The 17,004-nt window shown below is 39.0% G+C and overlaps 1 long non-coding RNA gene across 1 annotated transcript in view; it reads right to left on the bottom strand.

The window, feature by feature from the left end:
- LOC135422193 (uncharacterized) overlaps window positions 1–14,413 on the bottom strand; it is a 65,925-nt gene extending 51,512 nt beyond the window's left edge. Inside the window, exons 1-4 of the long non-coding RNA XR_010434366.1 lie at window positions 12,947–14,413; window positions 7,846–10,089; window positions 235–382; window positions 1–127 (exon numbers count right to left, since the gene is read on the bottom strand). The exon at window positions 1–127 is cut by the window's left edge and continues 53 nt beyond it. This is a non-coding gene — a long non-coding RNA (uncharacterized LOC135422193). The remainder of the gene's footprint in view (window positions 128–234; window positions 383–7,845; window positions 10,090–12,946) is intronic.
- Between the last annotated feature and the right edge of the window lie 2,591 nt (window positions 14,414–17,004).

Below are 17,004 nucleotides of genomic sequence, written 5' to 3' on the forward strand. Positions count from 1 at the left end.
CAGAGTTGGCACGTTTTTATTCAATAACTTTGAATAGAGTCTCCTTCCTTGGTTCACTTTTGAATCTGTGTCAACTTCCAGCACCCTTAACGACCTCTGAAATGGAGTTCCATAACTTCCTTAACACCTGAGTATGGAAAAATAAAATTGTTTCCTTGTTTTTGAACTGCACTATTAGTTTCACATGATGCTCAGCTCTTACACGTGAAGAGGATACAGTCATTTTCCACTCACCCTTTTCATGTCATTCCCAGTCCTGTAGATCTCTATCAAATTCTCCGTCAGTTGATTCCACTCCAGGCTGAAGATTGTCAAACTTCTTTTATCACACAGAAACTGCTCCACAAGCCTGATCACCTTTATCACTCTTCACATATGCACTCTGAAATGGGAGCCTGAGAATTACTCAGAGCACCAAAGAAGCAGATTGTACAACAGCTCTACACAGACAGTCATGTTTTCTAATCTGTCTTCTATTTCTCTCCTAATAATTCCTAATTCAGCTTGGGTGGTTTTTTTTCTGTTTTTTCCCCTGAAGTCAATGGAATTGGAATTCCTAAACTTCCGTTATTTAACAAAAGTACATTGTGCCCAGCTGTCCCCCAACAACTACCAACACTGACTATGTCAACACTGTGATATCTGCAATACTTCTGGTCCCATTACAAGACACTGCCTGATATTTATGATTTTCAACTGTCCAGCTTGGCTTTCAAGACATTATTGCCCTTTTCACATAGAGCATGACAACAATCTCTCCTATTTGTCCACAGATGAGTTGTCAGCTAGTTCTTTTGGTATTTTCTCTAGCAAACAACAGTAGCTCAAAAGTAGTTGACTCCCAGAAAAGCTTGGTGAGCACGAAGTTTGCTCTTACCTAGATAAAGTGGAGATAAAACTACTTACCATGAACAAAGACAAAACCTTTGAGGACCTTGATGTAATTAAAAATAAGCCCCTGCCCTCTTCAGACAAACACAAAAAATCTCAAGCAATGGCTGATTTAACTTAAGAACTCAAAAGATTAGAGGAACTCAAACTGATTGGAAACTGTCACTGAGGGGGTTATATCTCCAATTCCCTTTTCTGGATTTTAGTTTCTTCCACCAGCAGATAAAAACACCAGAAGTAATGTGAATTTCACAAAAAGCCCTGACAGTGACTCTATCAGTAAGGCAGTTCTACCAGCTGAATGCAGCATTGTCTCTGGTTGTCCAACCCTGTATTACAGGTAAAATCTCAAATATTCTTCAGACCACCTGGGAAAAAAATAAGGTTATACATGTGCTACAGAGAATGTAATCTGAATACAACAGAGCTTGTTCTATGCCCATCAATGTCAAAAATCACCTGTAAAATCTTTATAACTGGAAAGGATTTCCAAGAAGGAAAGAATGAAGATCACATTTGGTTTCTCACAAACCAGACTGGATTTTAACTACTGAAAAAAAAAAATCTGCAAGGTAAATAAATAGATTCAGAATTCAGGAAGCTGAAGAAACAAAAATGGCAACATGGCTTTCTATAATCCAAGCCATGAAATCACAAAGAAGGGCTCCCATAATTAAATTTAAAAAATAATAAAAAATTTATATAATTCATAACACTCTTTCTTTTCTTTTCATTTGTAGCTCACAAGCATTTGTTTGTCAAGAGCACTACATGAAGACCAAGTAAGACTGGACAGAGAAAGAAGGAGGCAGCTCTTGTTGAGATTCATGAAGGTAACGCTAACATGCTGTAGCTGAATCTCATTTGGAGCCATTCACAAGATTAAAGGTAGAGGATAGATATTCCAAATATGTATTTATAGAATATTAAGATATAGACATAAAATACATAACAAAAAGGCTGACAATCTTCAGGACAGATGGCTGGCTCCTACATTTTTGCCAGGATACGGCTTCTTCTCTTCAATTATGACTAGATTTGTCAAGTTCTGATTATGTATCGACATGAAATTGTTGCATCCAATCACGTAATCAAAACTATGCTACTAATAAGCAAAAATTACATTAAAATAACTATCAAATATTCTCGCTAGAGAACTTCACACATTTCTATATGTATCTCCTGAAATTTAAAAGCAAGTCAGAGGAGCAGGGTGAGAATCTGTATTTCTATATGTGCATAATATATGCAATACACACTCAGTCTGGTTTTGAAAAGAGCCAAATTACGATATAAATAAAAATACATTGTAAGTGAAATAAAAACACATTTTAAGTAAAAAAAGAATATAAAATTATTCCAAAGACAAAATGCAAACATACCAGGTAGTTTCAGTAATAAACTGGAAAGTACATGAAATATGAAAAACGGTATAATTCCTTGGTCTGCCTCTAATTCCACACTGATACTATCTTATCTATTGATTATATAGAAGTCTAGAAAGCAAGTATTATTTTCTTTTCTCCATGATATATAAGAGCAACAACTATACAAGTCCTCAAAATCGGCTTCATCCTTCTATCACAGTGAAATTTTGTATATTGGCAGAAACATATTTAGGCAATAATAAGGCAGTTTTGAAAAAATCTGCAAGAAACATAAAATTGGAACACATTAAATTACTTCAGAGTGGGGAATATCACAGTAGAGCTCAAAGGTGGAAGTTTTTCTGAAGCCAAGACAGAAAGATGACTAGAAGCCATGAGTGTATAGTTAAAATTTTTTATTTCCATGTGAATTTTGTCCTGTATTGTAGCAGAAAACCAAATGATAGGATTTTTTAATTCTGTGTTATACTGCCCTTCTGAATGCATTCCTCCTCTTCGATTGCACCATCTGGTTGGCAATTTGCCTAAGTGTCCTTCCTGCTTTCTCGGAAACTAAGTGTGGATGTGCTTAGGAAAGAAATGGGAAACATTGCCACTCAAAGAGTTGCCTGCCTGCACCATTTTAAATCTGCTCCCATTCTTGTCCCTTTTCTTCTGTTCCATCACTGTGTTTCTGACTCTTGAGCATTCCTGTGGCAATGGACTGGGTTACTTACGGTCGTGGTGACAGAAAATGTTTAAATTTCAAATAGGTTTTTAAAGAAATATTTCCATGTATTCCCTCCGCAAATGGAGGAGGTTTTAGGTTGGTTTATGTGGCTTTATTTAAGGTGCACAGTACCACTGCTTTTTAATATGTGCTGGTGTATCCAGACACATGATTCTGTCCCTTTCTTTCTCTCCCTTTTTTTAACCATGTGCATTTTGTAAATAGGAACTTATTTTCCACACATTTTTTATTTTATCTATAAGGTCTTATCTCAAAACACTGCTGATGAACATATTTGTGAAGATTCAGATGCACAGATTTTGCTGAAATTATCTGTGTTTTCTTACCCAGGAACTAACTGCACATCTGGAAAGGCTTGTCTAGACTAGCAAGAGGCTGTTTAAAGACTTCAGGTTAAACCCATAAGCCGCCTTAGATAGGAGGAAAGCACTAACACAAAATTGAGATCCTTCAGAATCTAAACTCACTTAGCACCTAATCCCATCATTTATGGCTATGATTGCCAACCTCATAGCCATCAATAGTTCTTTCACAGAGAGCTCCTTATGTGGGCCTGCCTAAAAGCATTGACTCTTCACAGTGCTGATAAACTCAGTGCTCCAGTCAGACTCTAATGTCCACTGGATTCACAAGTATGCCTCTGCCTACCACATTGCCTCCAAAGGATGTTCTTCACCTGTCTAATTAGATTCTTAAAAAAATATGCCATTTGATCTCCTACAAAAGATACCTGAAATATCCTTACCTTAGTGCTCATTTTGTATATGTTGATCTGCACACCACCCTTCTCCCTGTGCCTCCCTTTCTCTCCACCTTCACTTCAAGTATTGCAATAAAAATTGTAACCCACGAGTCCTAAATAGAACTTATTTGTTCCACTTACATCACTGGAAGAATGTGGTGCTCTGTGAGCAGTGCAGTTTATGATGCTGGCTTCAGTATGAGTAGGGAAACCCCTGAGACTTATACACTTCAGTAAATGAGGGTTTTTCCCTTTCCTCACAAACGTTGTCTTTGACCTCAGCTTTAGATCTCTGCACAACTCAAATCTCCTGCTCTCCTGCAGAACCAACTCTGCTATTGTTCTCTAACTGCTGCCTGGCTCAGTGGCAGTCTCTTCTCTTTTCTGAGCTACTTATGGCTTAATTTAGTGCCACAATGTTTGCTGAATATTTCTTGAAAAAGCTTTTTGATACCTTGACATAAATAATCATGAAAATCAGCAATTTTTAATGGGAAATGCCCCTAGTTTTCCATTAAAATAATTTTGGTTATGCCAAAGCAATGCAACTGGCTATAAGCAATGTGTTGAACAATGTTTTGTTACAGTTCTGCCTGTGAAAGCTTTTGCAATACTGAAGGGATGTCAGTATTTTCAAAAGGATGCAACATCTATATTTATGTATGCAGAGATTATAAAAAAACCCCAACAAATCCTTAAAAACATTCTGAGTACAAAACAAGTTTTCAGCATCAAAAACACAAGTATATACCATAGTTAAGATACCCATATTGTCTTAAATAGAACCATTATTCTACTTTCCAACTATTGAGACATACTGCAGCATCAAATATGCCAGAGCAGTGTAACTGTTAGTAAATGATGACTTTTTAATGGGAAACTCTGTACATGTTAAAAATATGATACTCTCCCTAATCGTATGTAACTAAAGATATCTTCTGCAGATCATGAAGATTTAGAAACCCCTGAAAAACAGATGTGCCAAGCAAACCACTAAAAGCAAGCATATACTGAATTTATTTATTAATTTATACAGTGCCCATCTCAAAGCACAGTCTGGAATCCTGTACAGAATAAACAAAAATTAAACCAAACTGGGCTCAGAGCCAAGAGAAATCAAGTGTACCAATAAAATGGGGGAGGGTGAAAGAAAACTATTCCAAAAAGATATATACATGTCCAGATACTGTGCTGTCTTAGTGGACACATCATAATATCAATACTGGAAGTAACAGAAATACAATTTACAGCAAGGATAGAAATATTCAAGGGAAAAAAAAAAGAAAGCAATTATGACAGAGTTAATTTACAGCTATTGAAAGCCACACTACAGAAACAATTACAGTGGAGGAAATACAAACTGTGTGAATTTTGAATGAAGATTGAGTACATATATTGTCACACATCTATAAGATTTCAGCTCTAACTATTGATCGTATTGCATTTTATTCTTTGATTGCAATATTCAAACAATAAGAAAACATTACAACTGCCACGTAAGAGCTTTTGGGTGGGTATTCCCTCAAATATATGAACTCGTATTTTATCACTGTCCTCCTTCCCATATTTTATTTATAACATATCAGGGTTTTTAGTCCTTTTTATGATTTTGATGACTTAGATGAATAATGATGAGGTAGCTGCCTAAATACAGAGCTACTATGAAGAAATGCCTCTGAGATCTAGAGAGAAAAGACAAGGAAGCAGCACATTGTATTTTCAAACGACATAAAGAACAGGCCACACAATTAAAATGGTTTTTGGTTGTGTATCCTCTCCTGATCACAGAACGGGTCAGGTTGGAAGGGATCACAGTGGGTCATCTGGTCCAACCTCCCTGCTCAAGCAGGGTCTTCCTAAAGCACAATGCACAGGACTGTGTCCAGGTGGGCTCTGAGTGTCTCCAGTGAGGAAGACTCCCCAACCTCTCTGTGCAGCCTGTTTCAGTGTTCAGTCACCATGAAAGTAAAGAAGTTTTTCCTCATATTCATGTGGAACTTCCTGCGTTCCAGTTTCTGCCCATTGCCTCGTGTCCCACTGCTGGGCACCCTCGAGCAGAGCCTGGTCCCTCCCCGGCACCTCCTGCAGACACCGACAGAGGGGATGAGGTACCCTCTGAGTCTTCTCTTCTCCGGGTTAAACAGGCCCAGCTCCTCAGCCCAGAACTGGACTAAGGGCTGAGGAGAGGGGCAGAATCCCTTCCCTGACCTGCAGGCAGTGCCCTTCCTCACGCACCCCAGGACGCCCTGGCCTCGTCCCCCAGGACACACAGCTGGTCAGGGACACCGGGTTCCCCATCAGCACCCCCAGGTCCTTCTCCACAGAGCTGCTTCCCAGCAGCTCAGCCCCCAGCCTGGACTGGTGCATGGAATGCCCTCCCTGCTGGTTTTGCTCCATCATGGACACCCTTCAGCCCTGGATACTCAGGGTGGAAATAATTTGGTGGCAATAAGCCACTGTCGGGCCGGGCCCAGGGCGACTGGGCCAGCCAGAACACGGAGGTGACATGAGGGGAAGGCACGACCAGCACCTGCTGATTCTGACTCTTTCTTCATTATTATGTTATTTTACCCATACCACTGGCAGTGAGCTTTACAACCATTTCTTCCCTGACATTCTCTCTCCCAGGACAGCCCAGTACCAGCCCTGTTTGTAACACATGGAATTTTACATGTCTATTCACTGAAGACATTTTCGGTGACTCTCCTGCCCTCCAATTCACCCACTCAGTTTTTCAGAGTCTCTGTCAAAACAATCCTCTCCTTATAAAACTAATGAAAACTTCAGCAACAGGTTTAGATTCCCTTACCACAGAACAAGATTTCAAAGTGAGATTTAACACCCAAATCCCAATCAGAGAAAAGCAAAAGACTTTTTCTACATTACTTAGTGGTTTTGAGCTCTTTATAAATAGGTGAAGTTTTACTGAATGTGAGTTGTACAGTAATATTACTAAAAATATCAATGATACTGAGCTCCAGGGAAAATTTAAACACATTTGAGACATGAAAAAAGTATATGCTATAAATAGTTGCAAGGATGGATAGTAATCAATAATGTGTGGACCTAACTCAATAATTCATTTTATATTGCATATAATATTAATATACTGGAAAATGTTATTCGAGGAAAACTGAAATTGCTTAAAAAACATAATTTAAAAAATATTTGCAATGCCTTTGCACTTCATTTAGCATTTTTAAAATTGCTAGCTAAATTCTCTAACATTAAGATGAGTCAAATTAATCTCTTACAAGTATAATATAAAGGACTGTGCCATCCCAACATTCTTAATAATTATTATAAAAATATATTTCAAACTGTTAGATTAAGTCAAAATCCTTGACTGTATTACACAAAGCCTTTACAATTAACTTCATCTCTCATTTGAAATATTTATATCTATATCTAAATATTTATTTGAAACACTAAGTTTGCTTCCTTAATTACATGTTACATTTAAGAGGGGAGGGAAGCTTTCCCTTATGCCTCTCCAGGTAGGTACCTGCATGTACATGAGTGTAAAGAAGCACACATACACAAACCATTTTTCCAGGGAAAGTTTAGCAGTACATCTATTTAATGCCTCTGATTAAAAAAACATTTTCCTTTTCATTTTACTCGGAATCTCTTATTGATTTAGATCATAGTTGAAACCCCCAATCAGCTTTATCAGAGATGAAGCTGTTCCTACTTCTAATTATAACAGTTTTCATTTGCCCTTTAAGGAACTACAATAGATCAGGATACAATTTTCTCTCCTGAGTGTTTGCCTCCAGATTATTATTACTATTTTCTGAAAGTCTCAGCCAAAACAGTTCAATTCAAAAATGTATCAAAGAGAATACTGGATAGTTTGCCAGGGTTACTAAATTCTAGTAACTCATTCCTTTAAAGGTTTTTGTATTCCCAAACTTGAGGGCAAAAGTGTAAAAAACAGAGGCAGGGAGGGAAGCTGAAATTATAAAAGAGGGAGAATAACAAAGGTAAGAATCTGAGGGACAACCCTCTTCAATAAATTAGATTAGGCAAGTCCAAAAAAGAAAACCCCAAACAATAACAAACCAATTCTCCAATACTTTGTAGCAACTTACAGAGCTGTAGAGCAGAGGTCCAGCAATGCCCTCAGAGAGTTGTGGGATCTCTCAGGTTGGCTCTATAGTCCAGTCTCTTGCTCAAAGCAGGGTCAGCCCAGAATTCGGATCAGATTTCTCATGGCTTTGTCCACTTGGATTTTGAAAAGGTCCAAAATCTGGTGAGTGCACAACTTTGAACCTGTTCTGAAACTTAATTATCATCTAAGTAAACTTATTTTTCTTTGGATCCGGGCAGATCCTTCCCAGTTCCAGTATGAGCATCACCTTTGTCCTGCTACCATGAACTTCAGTATGGGCTCGGTCACTTCCTCTTTTGTCTTTAAATGTTTGGAAATAATGCCAAGATCAGGCTAGTTGCTGTGGAGAAAAAAAGGACATTAAAACTGGATTACTACAGAGACTGGGAGAGGGAATTAGATGAGATAAAATGCGGTAAGAGCACTCCAATAAACAGCTAGAATGGAAAGAGAGTGAATGAGCATGAGAATTGGGACTCGGAGACAAATTGTGTAACTGAGATGTTCCAGAAACTTTGAGCTACAGGTGTACTTTGGGGTAGTTTGGTTGACCACAGGGTCTCAACTCATCAAGGAAAAATAGTGAAAGCTTTGGATTTAATGATCCATTCAATGTCCCATCAGCTTTCCCGCCATCAGTGACAGAGAGACCTGCACAAGCCTGGTTCCTGCACCTGCCCTGTCAGGCATTCAGCCGCGACTCACAACAACCCCAGGCAACACTCCAGTCGTGGGGAAGAGAGGCTGGAAAGCTGTCTGGCAGAAAAGGACTTGAGGGTCGACAGCAGCTGAACATTAGACAGATGGAGGCCCAGGACAAAACTTGCTGGATGCTGCCTTTAGCCTTCTCCCTTTCTTGGAGGCAAATGTACCTGGACCGAACAGGGATGAGCCAAAAAGGAATCAGCGTCCTTGCACGAACAAAATCACACGAGACTCCAAAACCAGGTGCCTTCCCTGCTCTCAGTCCCACCTGCCCAACAGCTCAAAATCTTCCCAGAGCATACAAATGAGCTCACAAATTAAGGCATGAGGCCACACTCCAACCAGGCACATTGACTTCACACAAACCAAAAGCACAGAACCCAGCAAGAAATTCGCAGGCCACCCTTGTAGTGAGTTTGGGCAGGAAGCACTGAGCGAGCACAGGGCTACAGCAGCCACCACTGCCCAACAGGGCTGGGACTGTCAGGGACATGGTGTTTGCACGTGTGTCCTGAGGAGATTCTTCCGCCTTTCTCTCCTAAAAGAGAGACTGGCTGTTCATTTTATAGGGGCAAGAGCGGATGCAGGAAGCATTACAGGGAATGCTTGTGGGTGAAAGCTGAGCACGAGACCAAAGATTCAAACTCTTTCCCAGTATAACTGTGCCACAGGAGAGCCCCGACACTGACTGACAGTGCTGGGGCTGCTGCTTTCAACATTCTGGGCTGGTACATGGTTGATCCTGTGGCATTTTTCAGGCTGGCTGAGTTTTGTGCCAGCTGTTATTTCCCTGGTCGGTGCTGAACCTGGACTGGCCCAGGGTGGCAGGAGCCGCTGCTGCTTTTAAGGCACCAGGGAGCCACACAACAGCTCTGATGCCAGCTGGCTGGCAGTGTTGGGGCTGACAAGCTCTAAATTGTCACTGGAGGCAGCAGGAAGAGGCAGGAAGCAGCATGGCCACCAAGGCCCATGGCAGGAGAGGTCATCATGGTGCCCACAGCCCTCCTTGAGCAAGCCAAGTCTAAGCTCCTGCTGCCAGGCCCAGCCTGGACCCTGGTCTCAGCCCTGGGCAGCCAGGTACTCTGCCTCTCACCCATGCCCTGGCCAGCACAGCCATCACACTCCCAGTAGGGTTGAGGTGTTCCTCAAGCAGCAGCAGCCTTGGTGGATGCCCTCAGCAGTGCAGGAGCAGCACAGCAGCAGTTCCCAGGGCCTGGGAAGCAAACGAGTTGCTGGGTGTGAGGACAAAGTGACGCAGCAAGGGATGGCTCAGCAGGGTCCCTGTTCTTTGTCCTTCCTCCCCGAGCCCCAAAGGACAGAGATCCTGTGCAGAGCCCTGGATTGCAGCTTTGGCCACTAATCCTCTTCATCCACCTGCTCCCTAACTCCCAGGAAAAGCCACTTACCAGCATTGCAGTGGCTGTGCCTCTATCTACCAGCTGATCCACCTGCTCTTGTCAGGTCCTCAACTTCTTGGCTGCCTCCAGGATTGCATGCCAAGGAGAAACAGGGTGTAGCACTGTAAGTACAGACAAAGGAGATGAATTAAGGCCACTAACTTAATTCTTAACTTAATTAGGTATTTACTAACTTTGCAGCTGTAAGGTTTTCTTTTAATGCAGTTTTCTGGATGTAATAATAAACCTTCTACTTCTTTAACTGATTTCTGTGCAAGAGAACAACTGATAAATTAGAAGCACAGAGTCATGAAAAGTTCATGGCATGCAAATTGTGATGACTGCTGTGGTATCTGCCATAGTATTCAGGTCTGAATTGCTCTTTAGTAGCATTAATTTCCCAGTGTGCAAACATTTTTTCAGGTGCTTTCTGAGGTTGGCCACTGTACAAGTAGCTTAAAACTTTTTTTTATACAGAGCCTTTTCAAAATCTCATTACTGAAAATGGGAACAGTTCAACTGATATGGATTGAAATCCATGGATTTTGCAAGAATATCCATATTTCTGAATGCATAAAGCTACAACTCAGTCACATGCTTAGGTATGTGCATACTAATTGCATACTAATAGTACTTTTGATATCAGTAGAATTGACAGTGTTTTTTAAAATTAATTATACACATACCCATAATGCCAAGTAAGAGCTCACACTAAACTCAGAGAAGAAAAGAAATAGGAAAGGCCAGAAATATGATAAGCAATGGACATTATATTATCTTACGGCATTAAAACAGAAGAAAGGAGAAAGAAGAGTAAATGATCAGGGAAACAGTTTAAAAACACACATTCAAGATGCACAGAAAGTCTATAGAAAGTTTTTCATTCTCTTTTCCCCAAAGATTCAGCAAGAGTTTTTCTGTTTCTAGAACTGACAGCTGAGTGGCATTTGGGGCTCTTGCTTTTCAAGCAATAGTTGGAAAATAATTAGATCATGCTTCTGAACGAAGTTTGAAGCAGCGGAAGAGAGGATCTGAGATTTGCCTTTTGCTTCTTTGGTACAGAAGAATTGTGCAGCATTTAACTCATGTGTTTTACTGGACAATCTCCTGAGAAAGGGAGTTCTAGCTGACACAGCACCATGCGCACAAACACAGCTGAATTCATTTTGACCAATGATGTAGCAAATGCATCAATATAATCCGTCACATAAATGTTGGGACCAAGCCTGCAAAACCTCATTCATGGGAATAATCCCACCAATACAGAGCCCAGATTAAAGGATACACATAAAACCCCTCCAAAGTTAAGGTTTTAAGCTCATCATTTGAGAGAGAGATAATATTCATAGAAACATGCAAACTACTGGGATATTCATTAGAAAGTGCAAAGCTCTCAGAGTCTGACCATTGATATGCTGGCATATAAAAATCTCCATGAGGCAATCAAAGCTCTTTTTCAGAATTATATGATCATGTCTATGTATATCCCGCTTTTTAAATTTTTCAAAAGCTTTCTAGCTTTTGATTTACAACTTTTCTGGGGTTTATCAGCTGCTTTTAGTTTCTTGGCACACTCCCAAACTCATCTGGGTAGTAGCATGAACCCAGTGATCTTGGCATCTAGAATTCTGTCTTCAAAAAAGCCAAATACCTTTCTTACTGTCACGGTCAGTTCAAGATTTCGATACACAAAATTGCTCTCTCCTGCAGTGCACACACACAGAAACAACCGTTCTCCCAACACAGCACACACCCCAATGACCTGATTGCTTTGTGTTTGCTGTGTCACACTTAACCTCACTGTTTTAAAACCAATGTTTCCTATATACAATGGTAATTGGAAATGGCCTTCAACAGCCTCTGAAGAACACAATTATATTATATAATGATATCTGAGAATTAGCAAGACACCGTATCACCTTGTTTATCCATAAGTAACAGGGTATGATGAATGAGAAAACCTGATCCTAGCTAATGCCTTTCTGACCACCAAAATTCACTAAATGGATGATCCTAATTGCTTACCAGTGCTTCTGAAATACCACATTCACAAAAGTTTCCTCTTATAATCTATATAGATGGTCCTATTTAAAAATAAAATCCACCTGTGTATGCTTCAGGCCTTGCTTTAATGAAATTCTATCCTTATTGCAGATATGGCCACACAGAAACCATGGAAGTGACATTAGAGACCAGGATTTTCACTTATGTAAAATGCTTTTTTAATGAAAAACTGACATTTTCCTAAAGTAATCAACCTTGAACTTATCAATAGGTAAAACACTAATGTCTCCTTTGCTGAACCCTGGGGATTGCACAACTGTTAAATCTTGCATACATTTTCACTGAACTATTTTTTTAGATGATTCAGAAAAATCACAAACCTTATTTAACACAGGATACATCTTTACTGTTTCACCTTTCTCTGTTAGAATTTATTTAGGGGCCCTCAAAAAATAACAAATGCTTTTCCATCCCAGACTCATAGAATGGTTTGGGTTGGAAGGAACTTTAAAGATCATCTCATTCCAAACCCCCTACCATGGCAGAGATGGCTTCCAGTAGCCCAGGTTGCTCCAAGCCCTGTCCAACCTGGCCTTGAACACTTCCAGGGATGGGGCAGCCACAGCTTCTAAGGGACCTGTGCAAGGGCCTTATCACCCTCACAGGGAAGAATTTCTTCTCAATATGCAATCTAAACCTACTCTCTTCCCAATATGCAAGTGCTATTTGTAGCTAGGATCCATGCTAAAAGGCACTACGAACATGAATTTATTAATTCCTTTAGCTGATAGAAAAACTAAACATCTTGAGGTTTCCCAGTTCTGATGAGATCTCCTGCACCCAGTATTCAGTTACCAAAGCAAAGTTCCCCTAACTTGTGGTTGGCACTAGTGGTGCACAGACACGGAAGCACCAGTTTTCATGAAGATGGGTCATGCTAGTAAATCCACTGCCCCACTCATTTTGCTACTCAACTCTTTCTCCTTGCAAGGGTAAAGTCTGCTGCTCTCCCCTGCCTTGAGGACACATGGATCCACAACTCTGCTGCATAATGAACGTGCCTGTCGCTGCCAAGGTTCGGAAAACATTTGGGCACAGGTGTCGGGTCCTTGTCAGCCTCCAGGGCCAATAAACAGAATTTCTGCAATGTAAAATGAGACAATACATTCACAAAGTCATCAAGTTTTCCCAGAACATGCTAAGCTCCAAAATAAATGCATTTCAAGCCTTATAACACTACCATATTCATAAGGCTCATTACTGTTTTTAATTTTGCTTGTTGCTTATTTACTGTTTACTCTCTTGCTTTACTGCCCTGGTGAAATTGCTCTTAATTGATACCTCAAATGGAAAGAGGCAAAAAAACCAGGAACACAATTCCAGAAATGCTTGGTCCCTAACTAATCCTGCCATAGACTCACTACTGCCAAGATGGCACCATATTAAAAGGTTAAAGGAACGTCTTCCAAAATTTCTGTATCCTCTTTAATCTCTCTTGTCAATCTTTTTAAGTGGCTTTTTGGCAGTGAAAGTAGCCATCTCTACTCCGTGACAAAACACTTTCAACAGAAGATGACCTTAACAAGCAAAGTTATGATGTCTCTCTGATGACTGCAGTTGTCTCAGCACGATTTTCACAGGAACAAAGTCCCTCTGAAAAATGAGAAACACAACTTTCCTCTACTAAAAAAATTTATATTTCCTAAAAGTTAGGATTCCCAGCAGACTCTCACACATTATCTTTTCAGGGAGCCCTTTCCCATGAATTTATAGTAATTATCAAATAGCAGTCCCCGGGGATACACAGTCTCATTCCCCACATGTGGCACTGAAACTTTCCTTGGTTTTGTTCTGGTTAATGAATCGTACTCTACTTACATTGAAAAATCCCTGCTGTCCCTTGAAAATCCCCCTGAATGTCCCTCAAGCTGCTTGCCTACCCCAGTGCCACCAGTATCTGCCTCCACTGATCATGGTACCAGCTTACATCTATCCACTACACAGATGCCAGCTTTGCTCTCCAACAAATCCAGTCTGTTCCATGCATAATTTCATGAGGTTGAACCCCCATATCTTATGATGGCTTAAAAACTGCTTGTCTAGACCAAGTTATCTGCAAATTCTCATAGGCTTTTGTGCACACTGCATTGTGAGTGTGTGCATTCAATGTTTGCATTCATTTTAGGTCAGATTCATTCTACTGCACAATATGCAGTAAAACAAGTACAATCAGCTGATAACAATAAAGAATGGTGCACAGTTGTTCATTTCCTTAGCAAGAAAACAATCAATTTAGCAAAGCAACAAAATCAATTAAATATCAGCTATTCCCCAAGGTACTGCTTGCTTTCTCCCATCTGAACTCTAGAGCCCTTCTTTCCACGATGGCATAAATGACAACAGGAAGATTGGAAACGATGGTCACACTGCTCCTTCACCTTTCTCTCAGCAGCAAGACCAGCAGAGAGGATTTCAAAGGGAAAAGTCATGCAAAAAGCACTCTGCTGTTTGAGGGAAATCTACATTTGAACCTTATTGATAATAAGAAGAAATGATTAATTTCTCCTGTAAACAGCACACAATAGCTTGGGGTTTGGTACTGTATTTTCCCAAAGACAGTGGGAAAAACCTACCCCCAGGTGCTCTAACAGGCAGCAATCTGATATCATTAGTGGAACTCACAATACTTCATATTGCATGTGAAATAATAATTGACTGCTGAGCATTTTTAGTTTTATGATTAAAGACATGAAGTTCTAAGTTGGAAAACTCTGCCTTCTTTTGCCTGTCAGACAAAATTCCCTATCAAACCCATAATATATTTATTAAAGAGGCATGTTTAAGTACTCACTCACACAATCCACGTGTGTGAAGAAATCTACAGGGCTAGTATCTCTACTACAACAAACATGTTGGTATAATTTGTTAGGTTAAGTCTTCAAAGAGAGAGATATCTATTGACACGTACCACATACTTTTATTTGAGATGCTCCAGGATTTTTACACCCTGAAACTCATCACTTATTTTTCAATCTGCACTATAATTATGTTATAATTACCAAATCTTATTTTTAATTGCTAATAATGGTTATGAATATAATTTAACATAGATTAATATATCAATAGAGAATATATATACCAATATAACATTAATATATCAAAATATGAGTATTTTCATCAACTTAAAATAAATGGAAATGAATAGAACTTACCTTTTCTGAAAATTTTCCTGTTGATACAAGTCATGATTTAGGTAGTACATTTTTTCAAAAGTACACTCATGACATTACTAGTAAAACTTATTTTTGCAGTCTTTTTGCAATAATTTTCTAACAAAAATCACATAGTTTAATAATAATCACAACCAACTAACTACATTATATTAATACCTTATTTTTAAGTATTAATACTGCATTCATTTTTTCAATTGGCTTTTAATTCTGTAGCTTTAAGTGAAAAGTCTTTCAGATTAGCTGACAAAAATATCAACCTTTTACAAGATTAACCCATTCCTTTGGAACCTTTCAAACTAGTGAAATACATTCCTTAAGAAATAAAACGCAAAGGCCTTTTACATGACTAAAACTTGCTATGCAAACCAATTGTTCACAGGGCTAATCCTGCCTCCATTAAAGCTCACAGAAGTTATTCATCAGCTGCAATGTGACTATGATGTTGGACCATTAAGAGAAGCTCTCTAAAACATTCTTTTATAAAAAGATTCGAGTGTGAAACTTTGAAAAATCCACGCCAGTGCTTTCTATGAAATCTCTGTAATGTTTTTAGATTGACAGAAGTCACACACAACTCTACTAAGAACACTCTGGGAGTGCGAGGCAGCAAATGCGATGCTTTTTAACAACACATTTTCAGTTATTACTATAAAATTGTAATTAGATAGTAAATTACAATGTTAATATTCACTTTGAACAAATAAGTGTTTGTAGTTGTAGAACTGGGCATTATTATGGTAGCACAGGGACCTATTCACCAAGTAAGGCATAGACTTTCTTCATAAAAGTTATTCTATTCTGTGGTTTTTCCTTATAAACTTGCACGAAATGCTATCTTTTTATGTGCACTATTTGCTGAAGTCGTCTTTGCCAACATCAAAATCTGTATTTCCCTTCGGGGAAGCACCAAAACAAGCATTTCTCTCATCTGGTTCCACTATCCAAAGAACACAAAGAAATAAAGGAATGATCTCTCCCTGTACAGAAAAAAGATTACGTAAATTAATTGACAAACTTCAGCTCTAACCAGTTGCACAGGAACTTTAACATTTCTCTCTCCGGTGCAGAAAAAAAAAGTTTCTCTTATAATATTTACACAATATACTAAAGGACACTTAAATATACTAAAAACATACACAATATATGAAATTACACACATTAATAAGCATTTACATTATAAATAATAACAATAACATACTACATTATTCTGTAATGGATGTGAATATATATAATATGTATTATATCTGGAATATCAATAAGAGTCAAAAATAGCAAATCCATGCTTTGTTTTAATTGTTTTTACTGAGTTCTCCTCTTACCTTTCCCACCTTCTAGGAACAGTTCATTCCACAGTTAAGGAAGTTATTTTGCAACACATACAAAGTTTTTTGCCAGTTTGCATACAAGGAAAGATTGAAAATACACCTTATGTATCACATCAAATCATTTGTAATGTATTTTGCATAACCTGTGTTTATAAAAGTTGAAATTTGGGTTTAGAAAAGTGTCTCTGAAAACACATTAGAAGGCAGTTGGTGATAAACGTCTGCAAATGATGTTACAGGCATGTAAACTACAATTTGAACTACGATCCAGAGAGCTCCAGAAGAAAGGCTTCCTTACACACAGAGGTAGTTCTGAGGTAGACACACAGAGATGTCTCATTCCATGTGTATAATAAATATCTTGTAGGAGAAGCGTGAGAAATCGAAGTCTGTATCCCTTTGGAATCTTAGGAATCACCACTCCCTAAAATCAAAAAGCTATTGACCATAGAACAACCACAGCACTTTACAGAAA

This window comes from Pseudopipra pipra, chromosome 14 (genome assembly GCF_036250125.1).
Source record: "Pseudopipra pipra isolate bDixPip1 chromosome 14, bDixPip1.hap1, whole genome shotgun sequence".
NCBI lineage: Eukaryota > Metazoa > Chordata > Aves > Passeriformes > Pipridae > Pseudopipra > Pseudopipra pipra.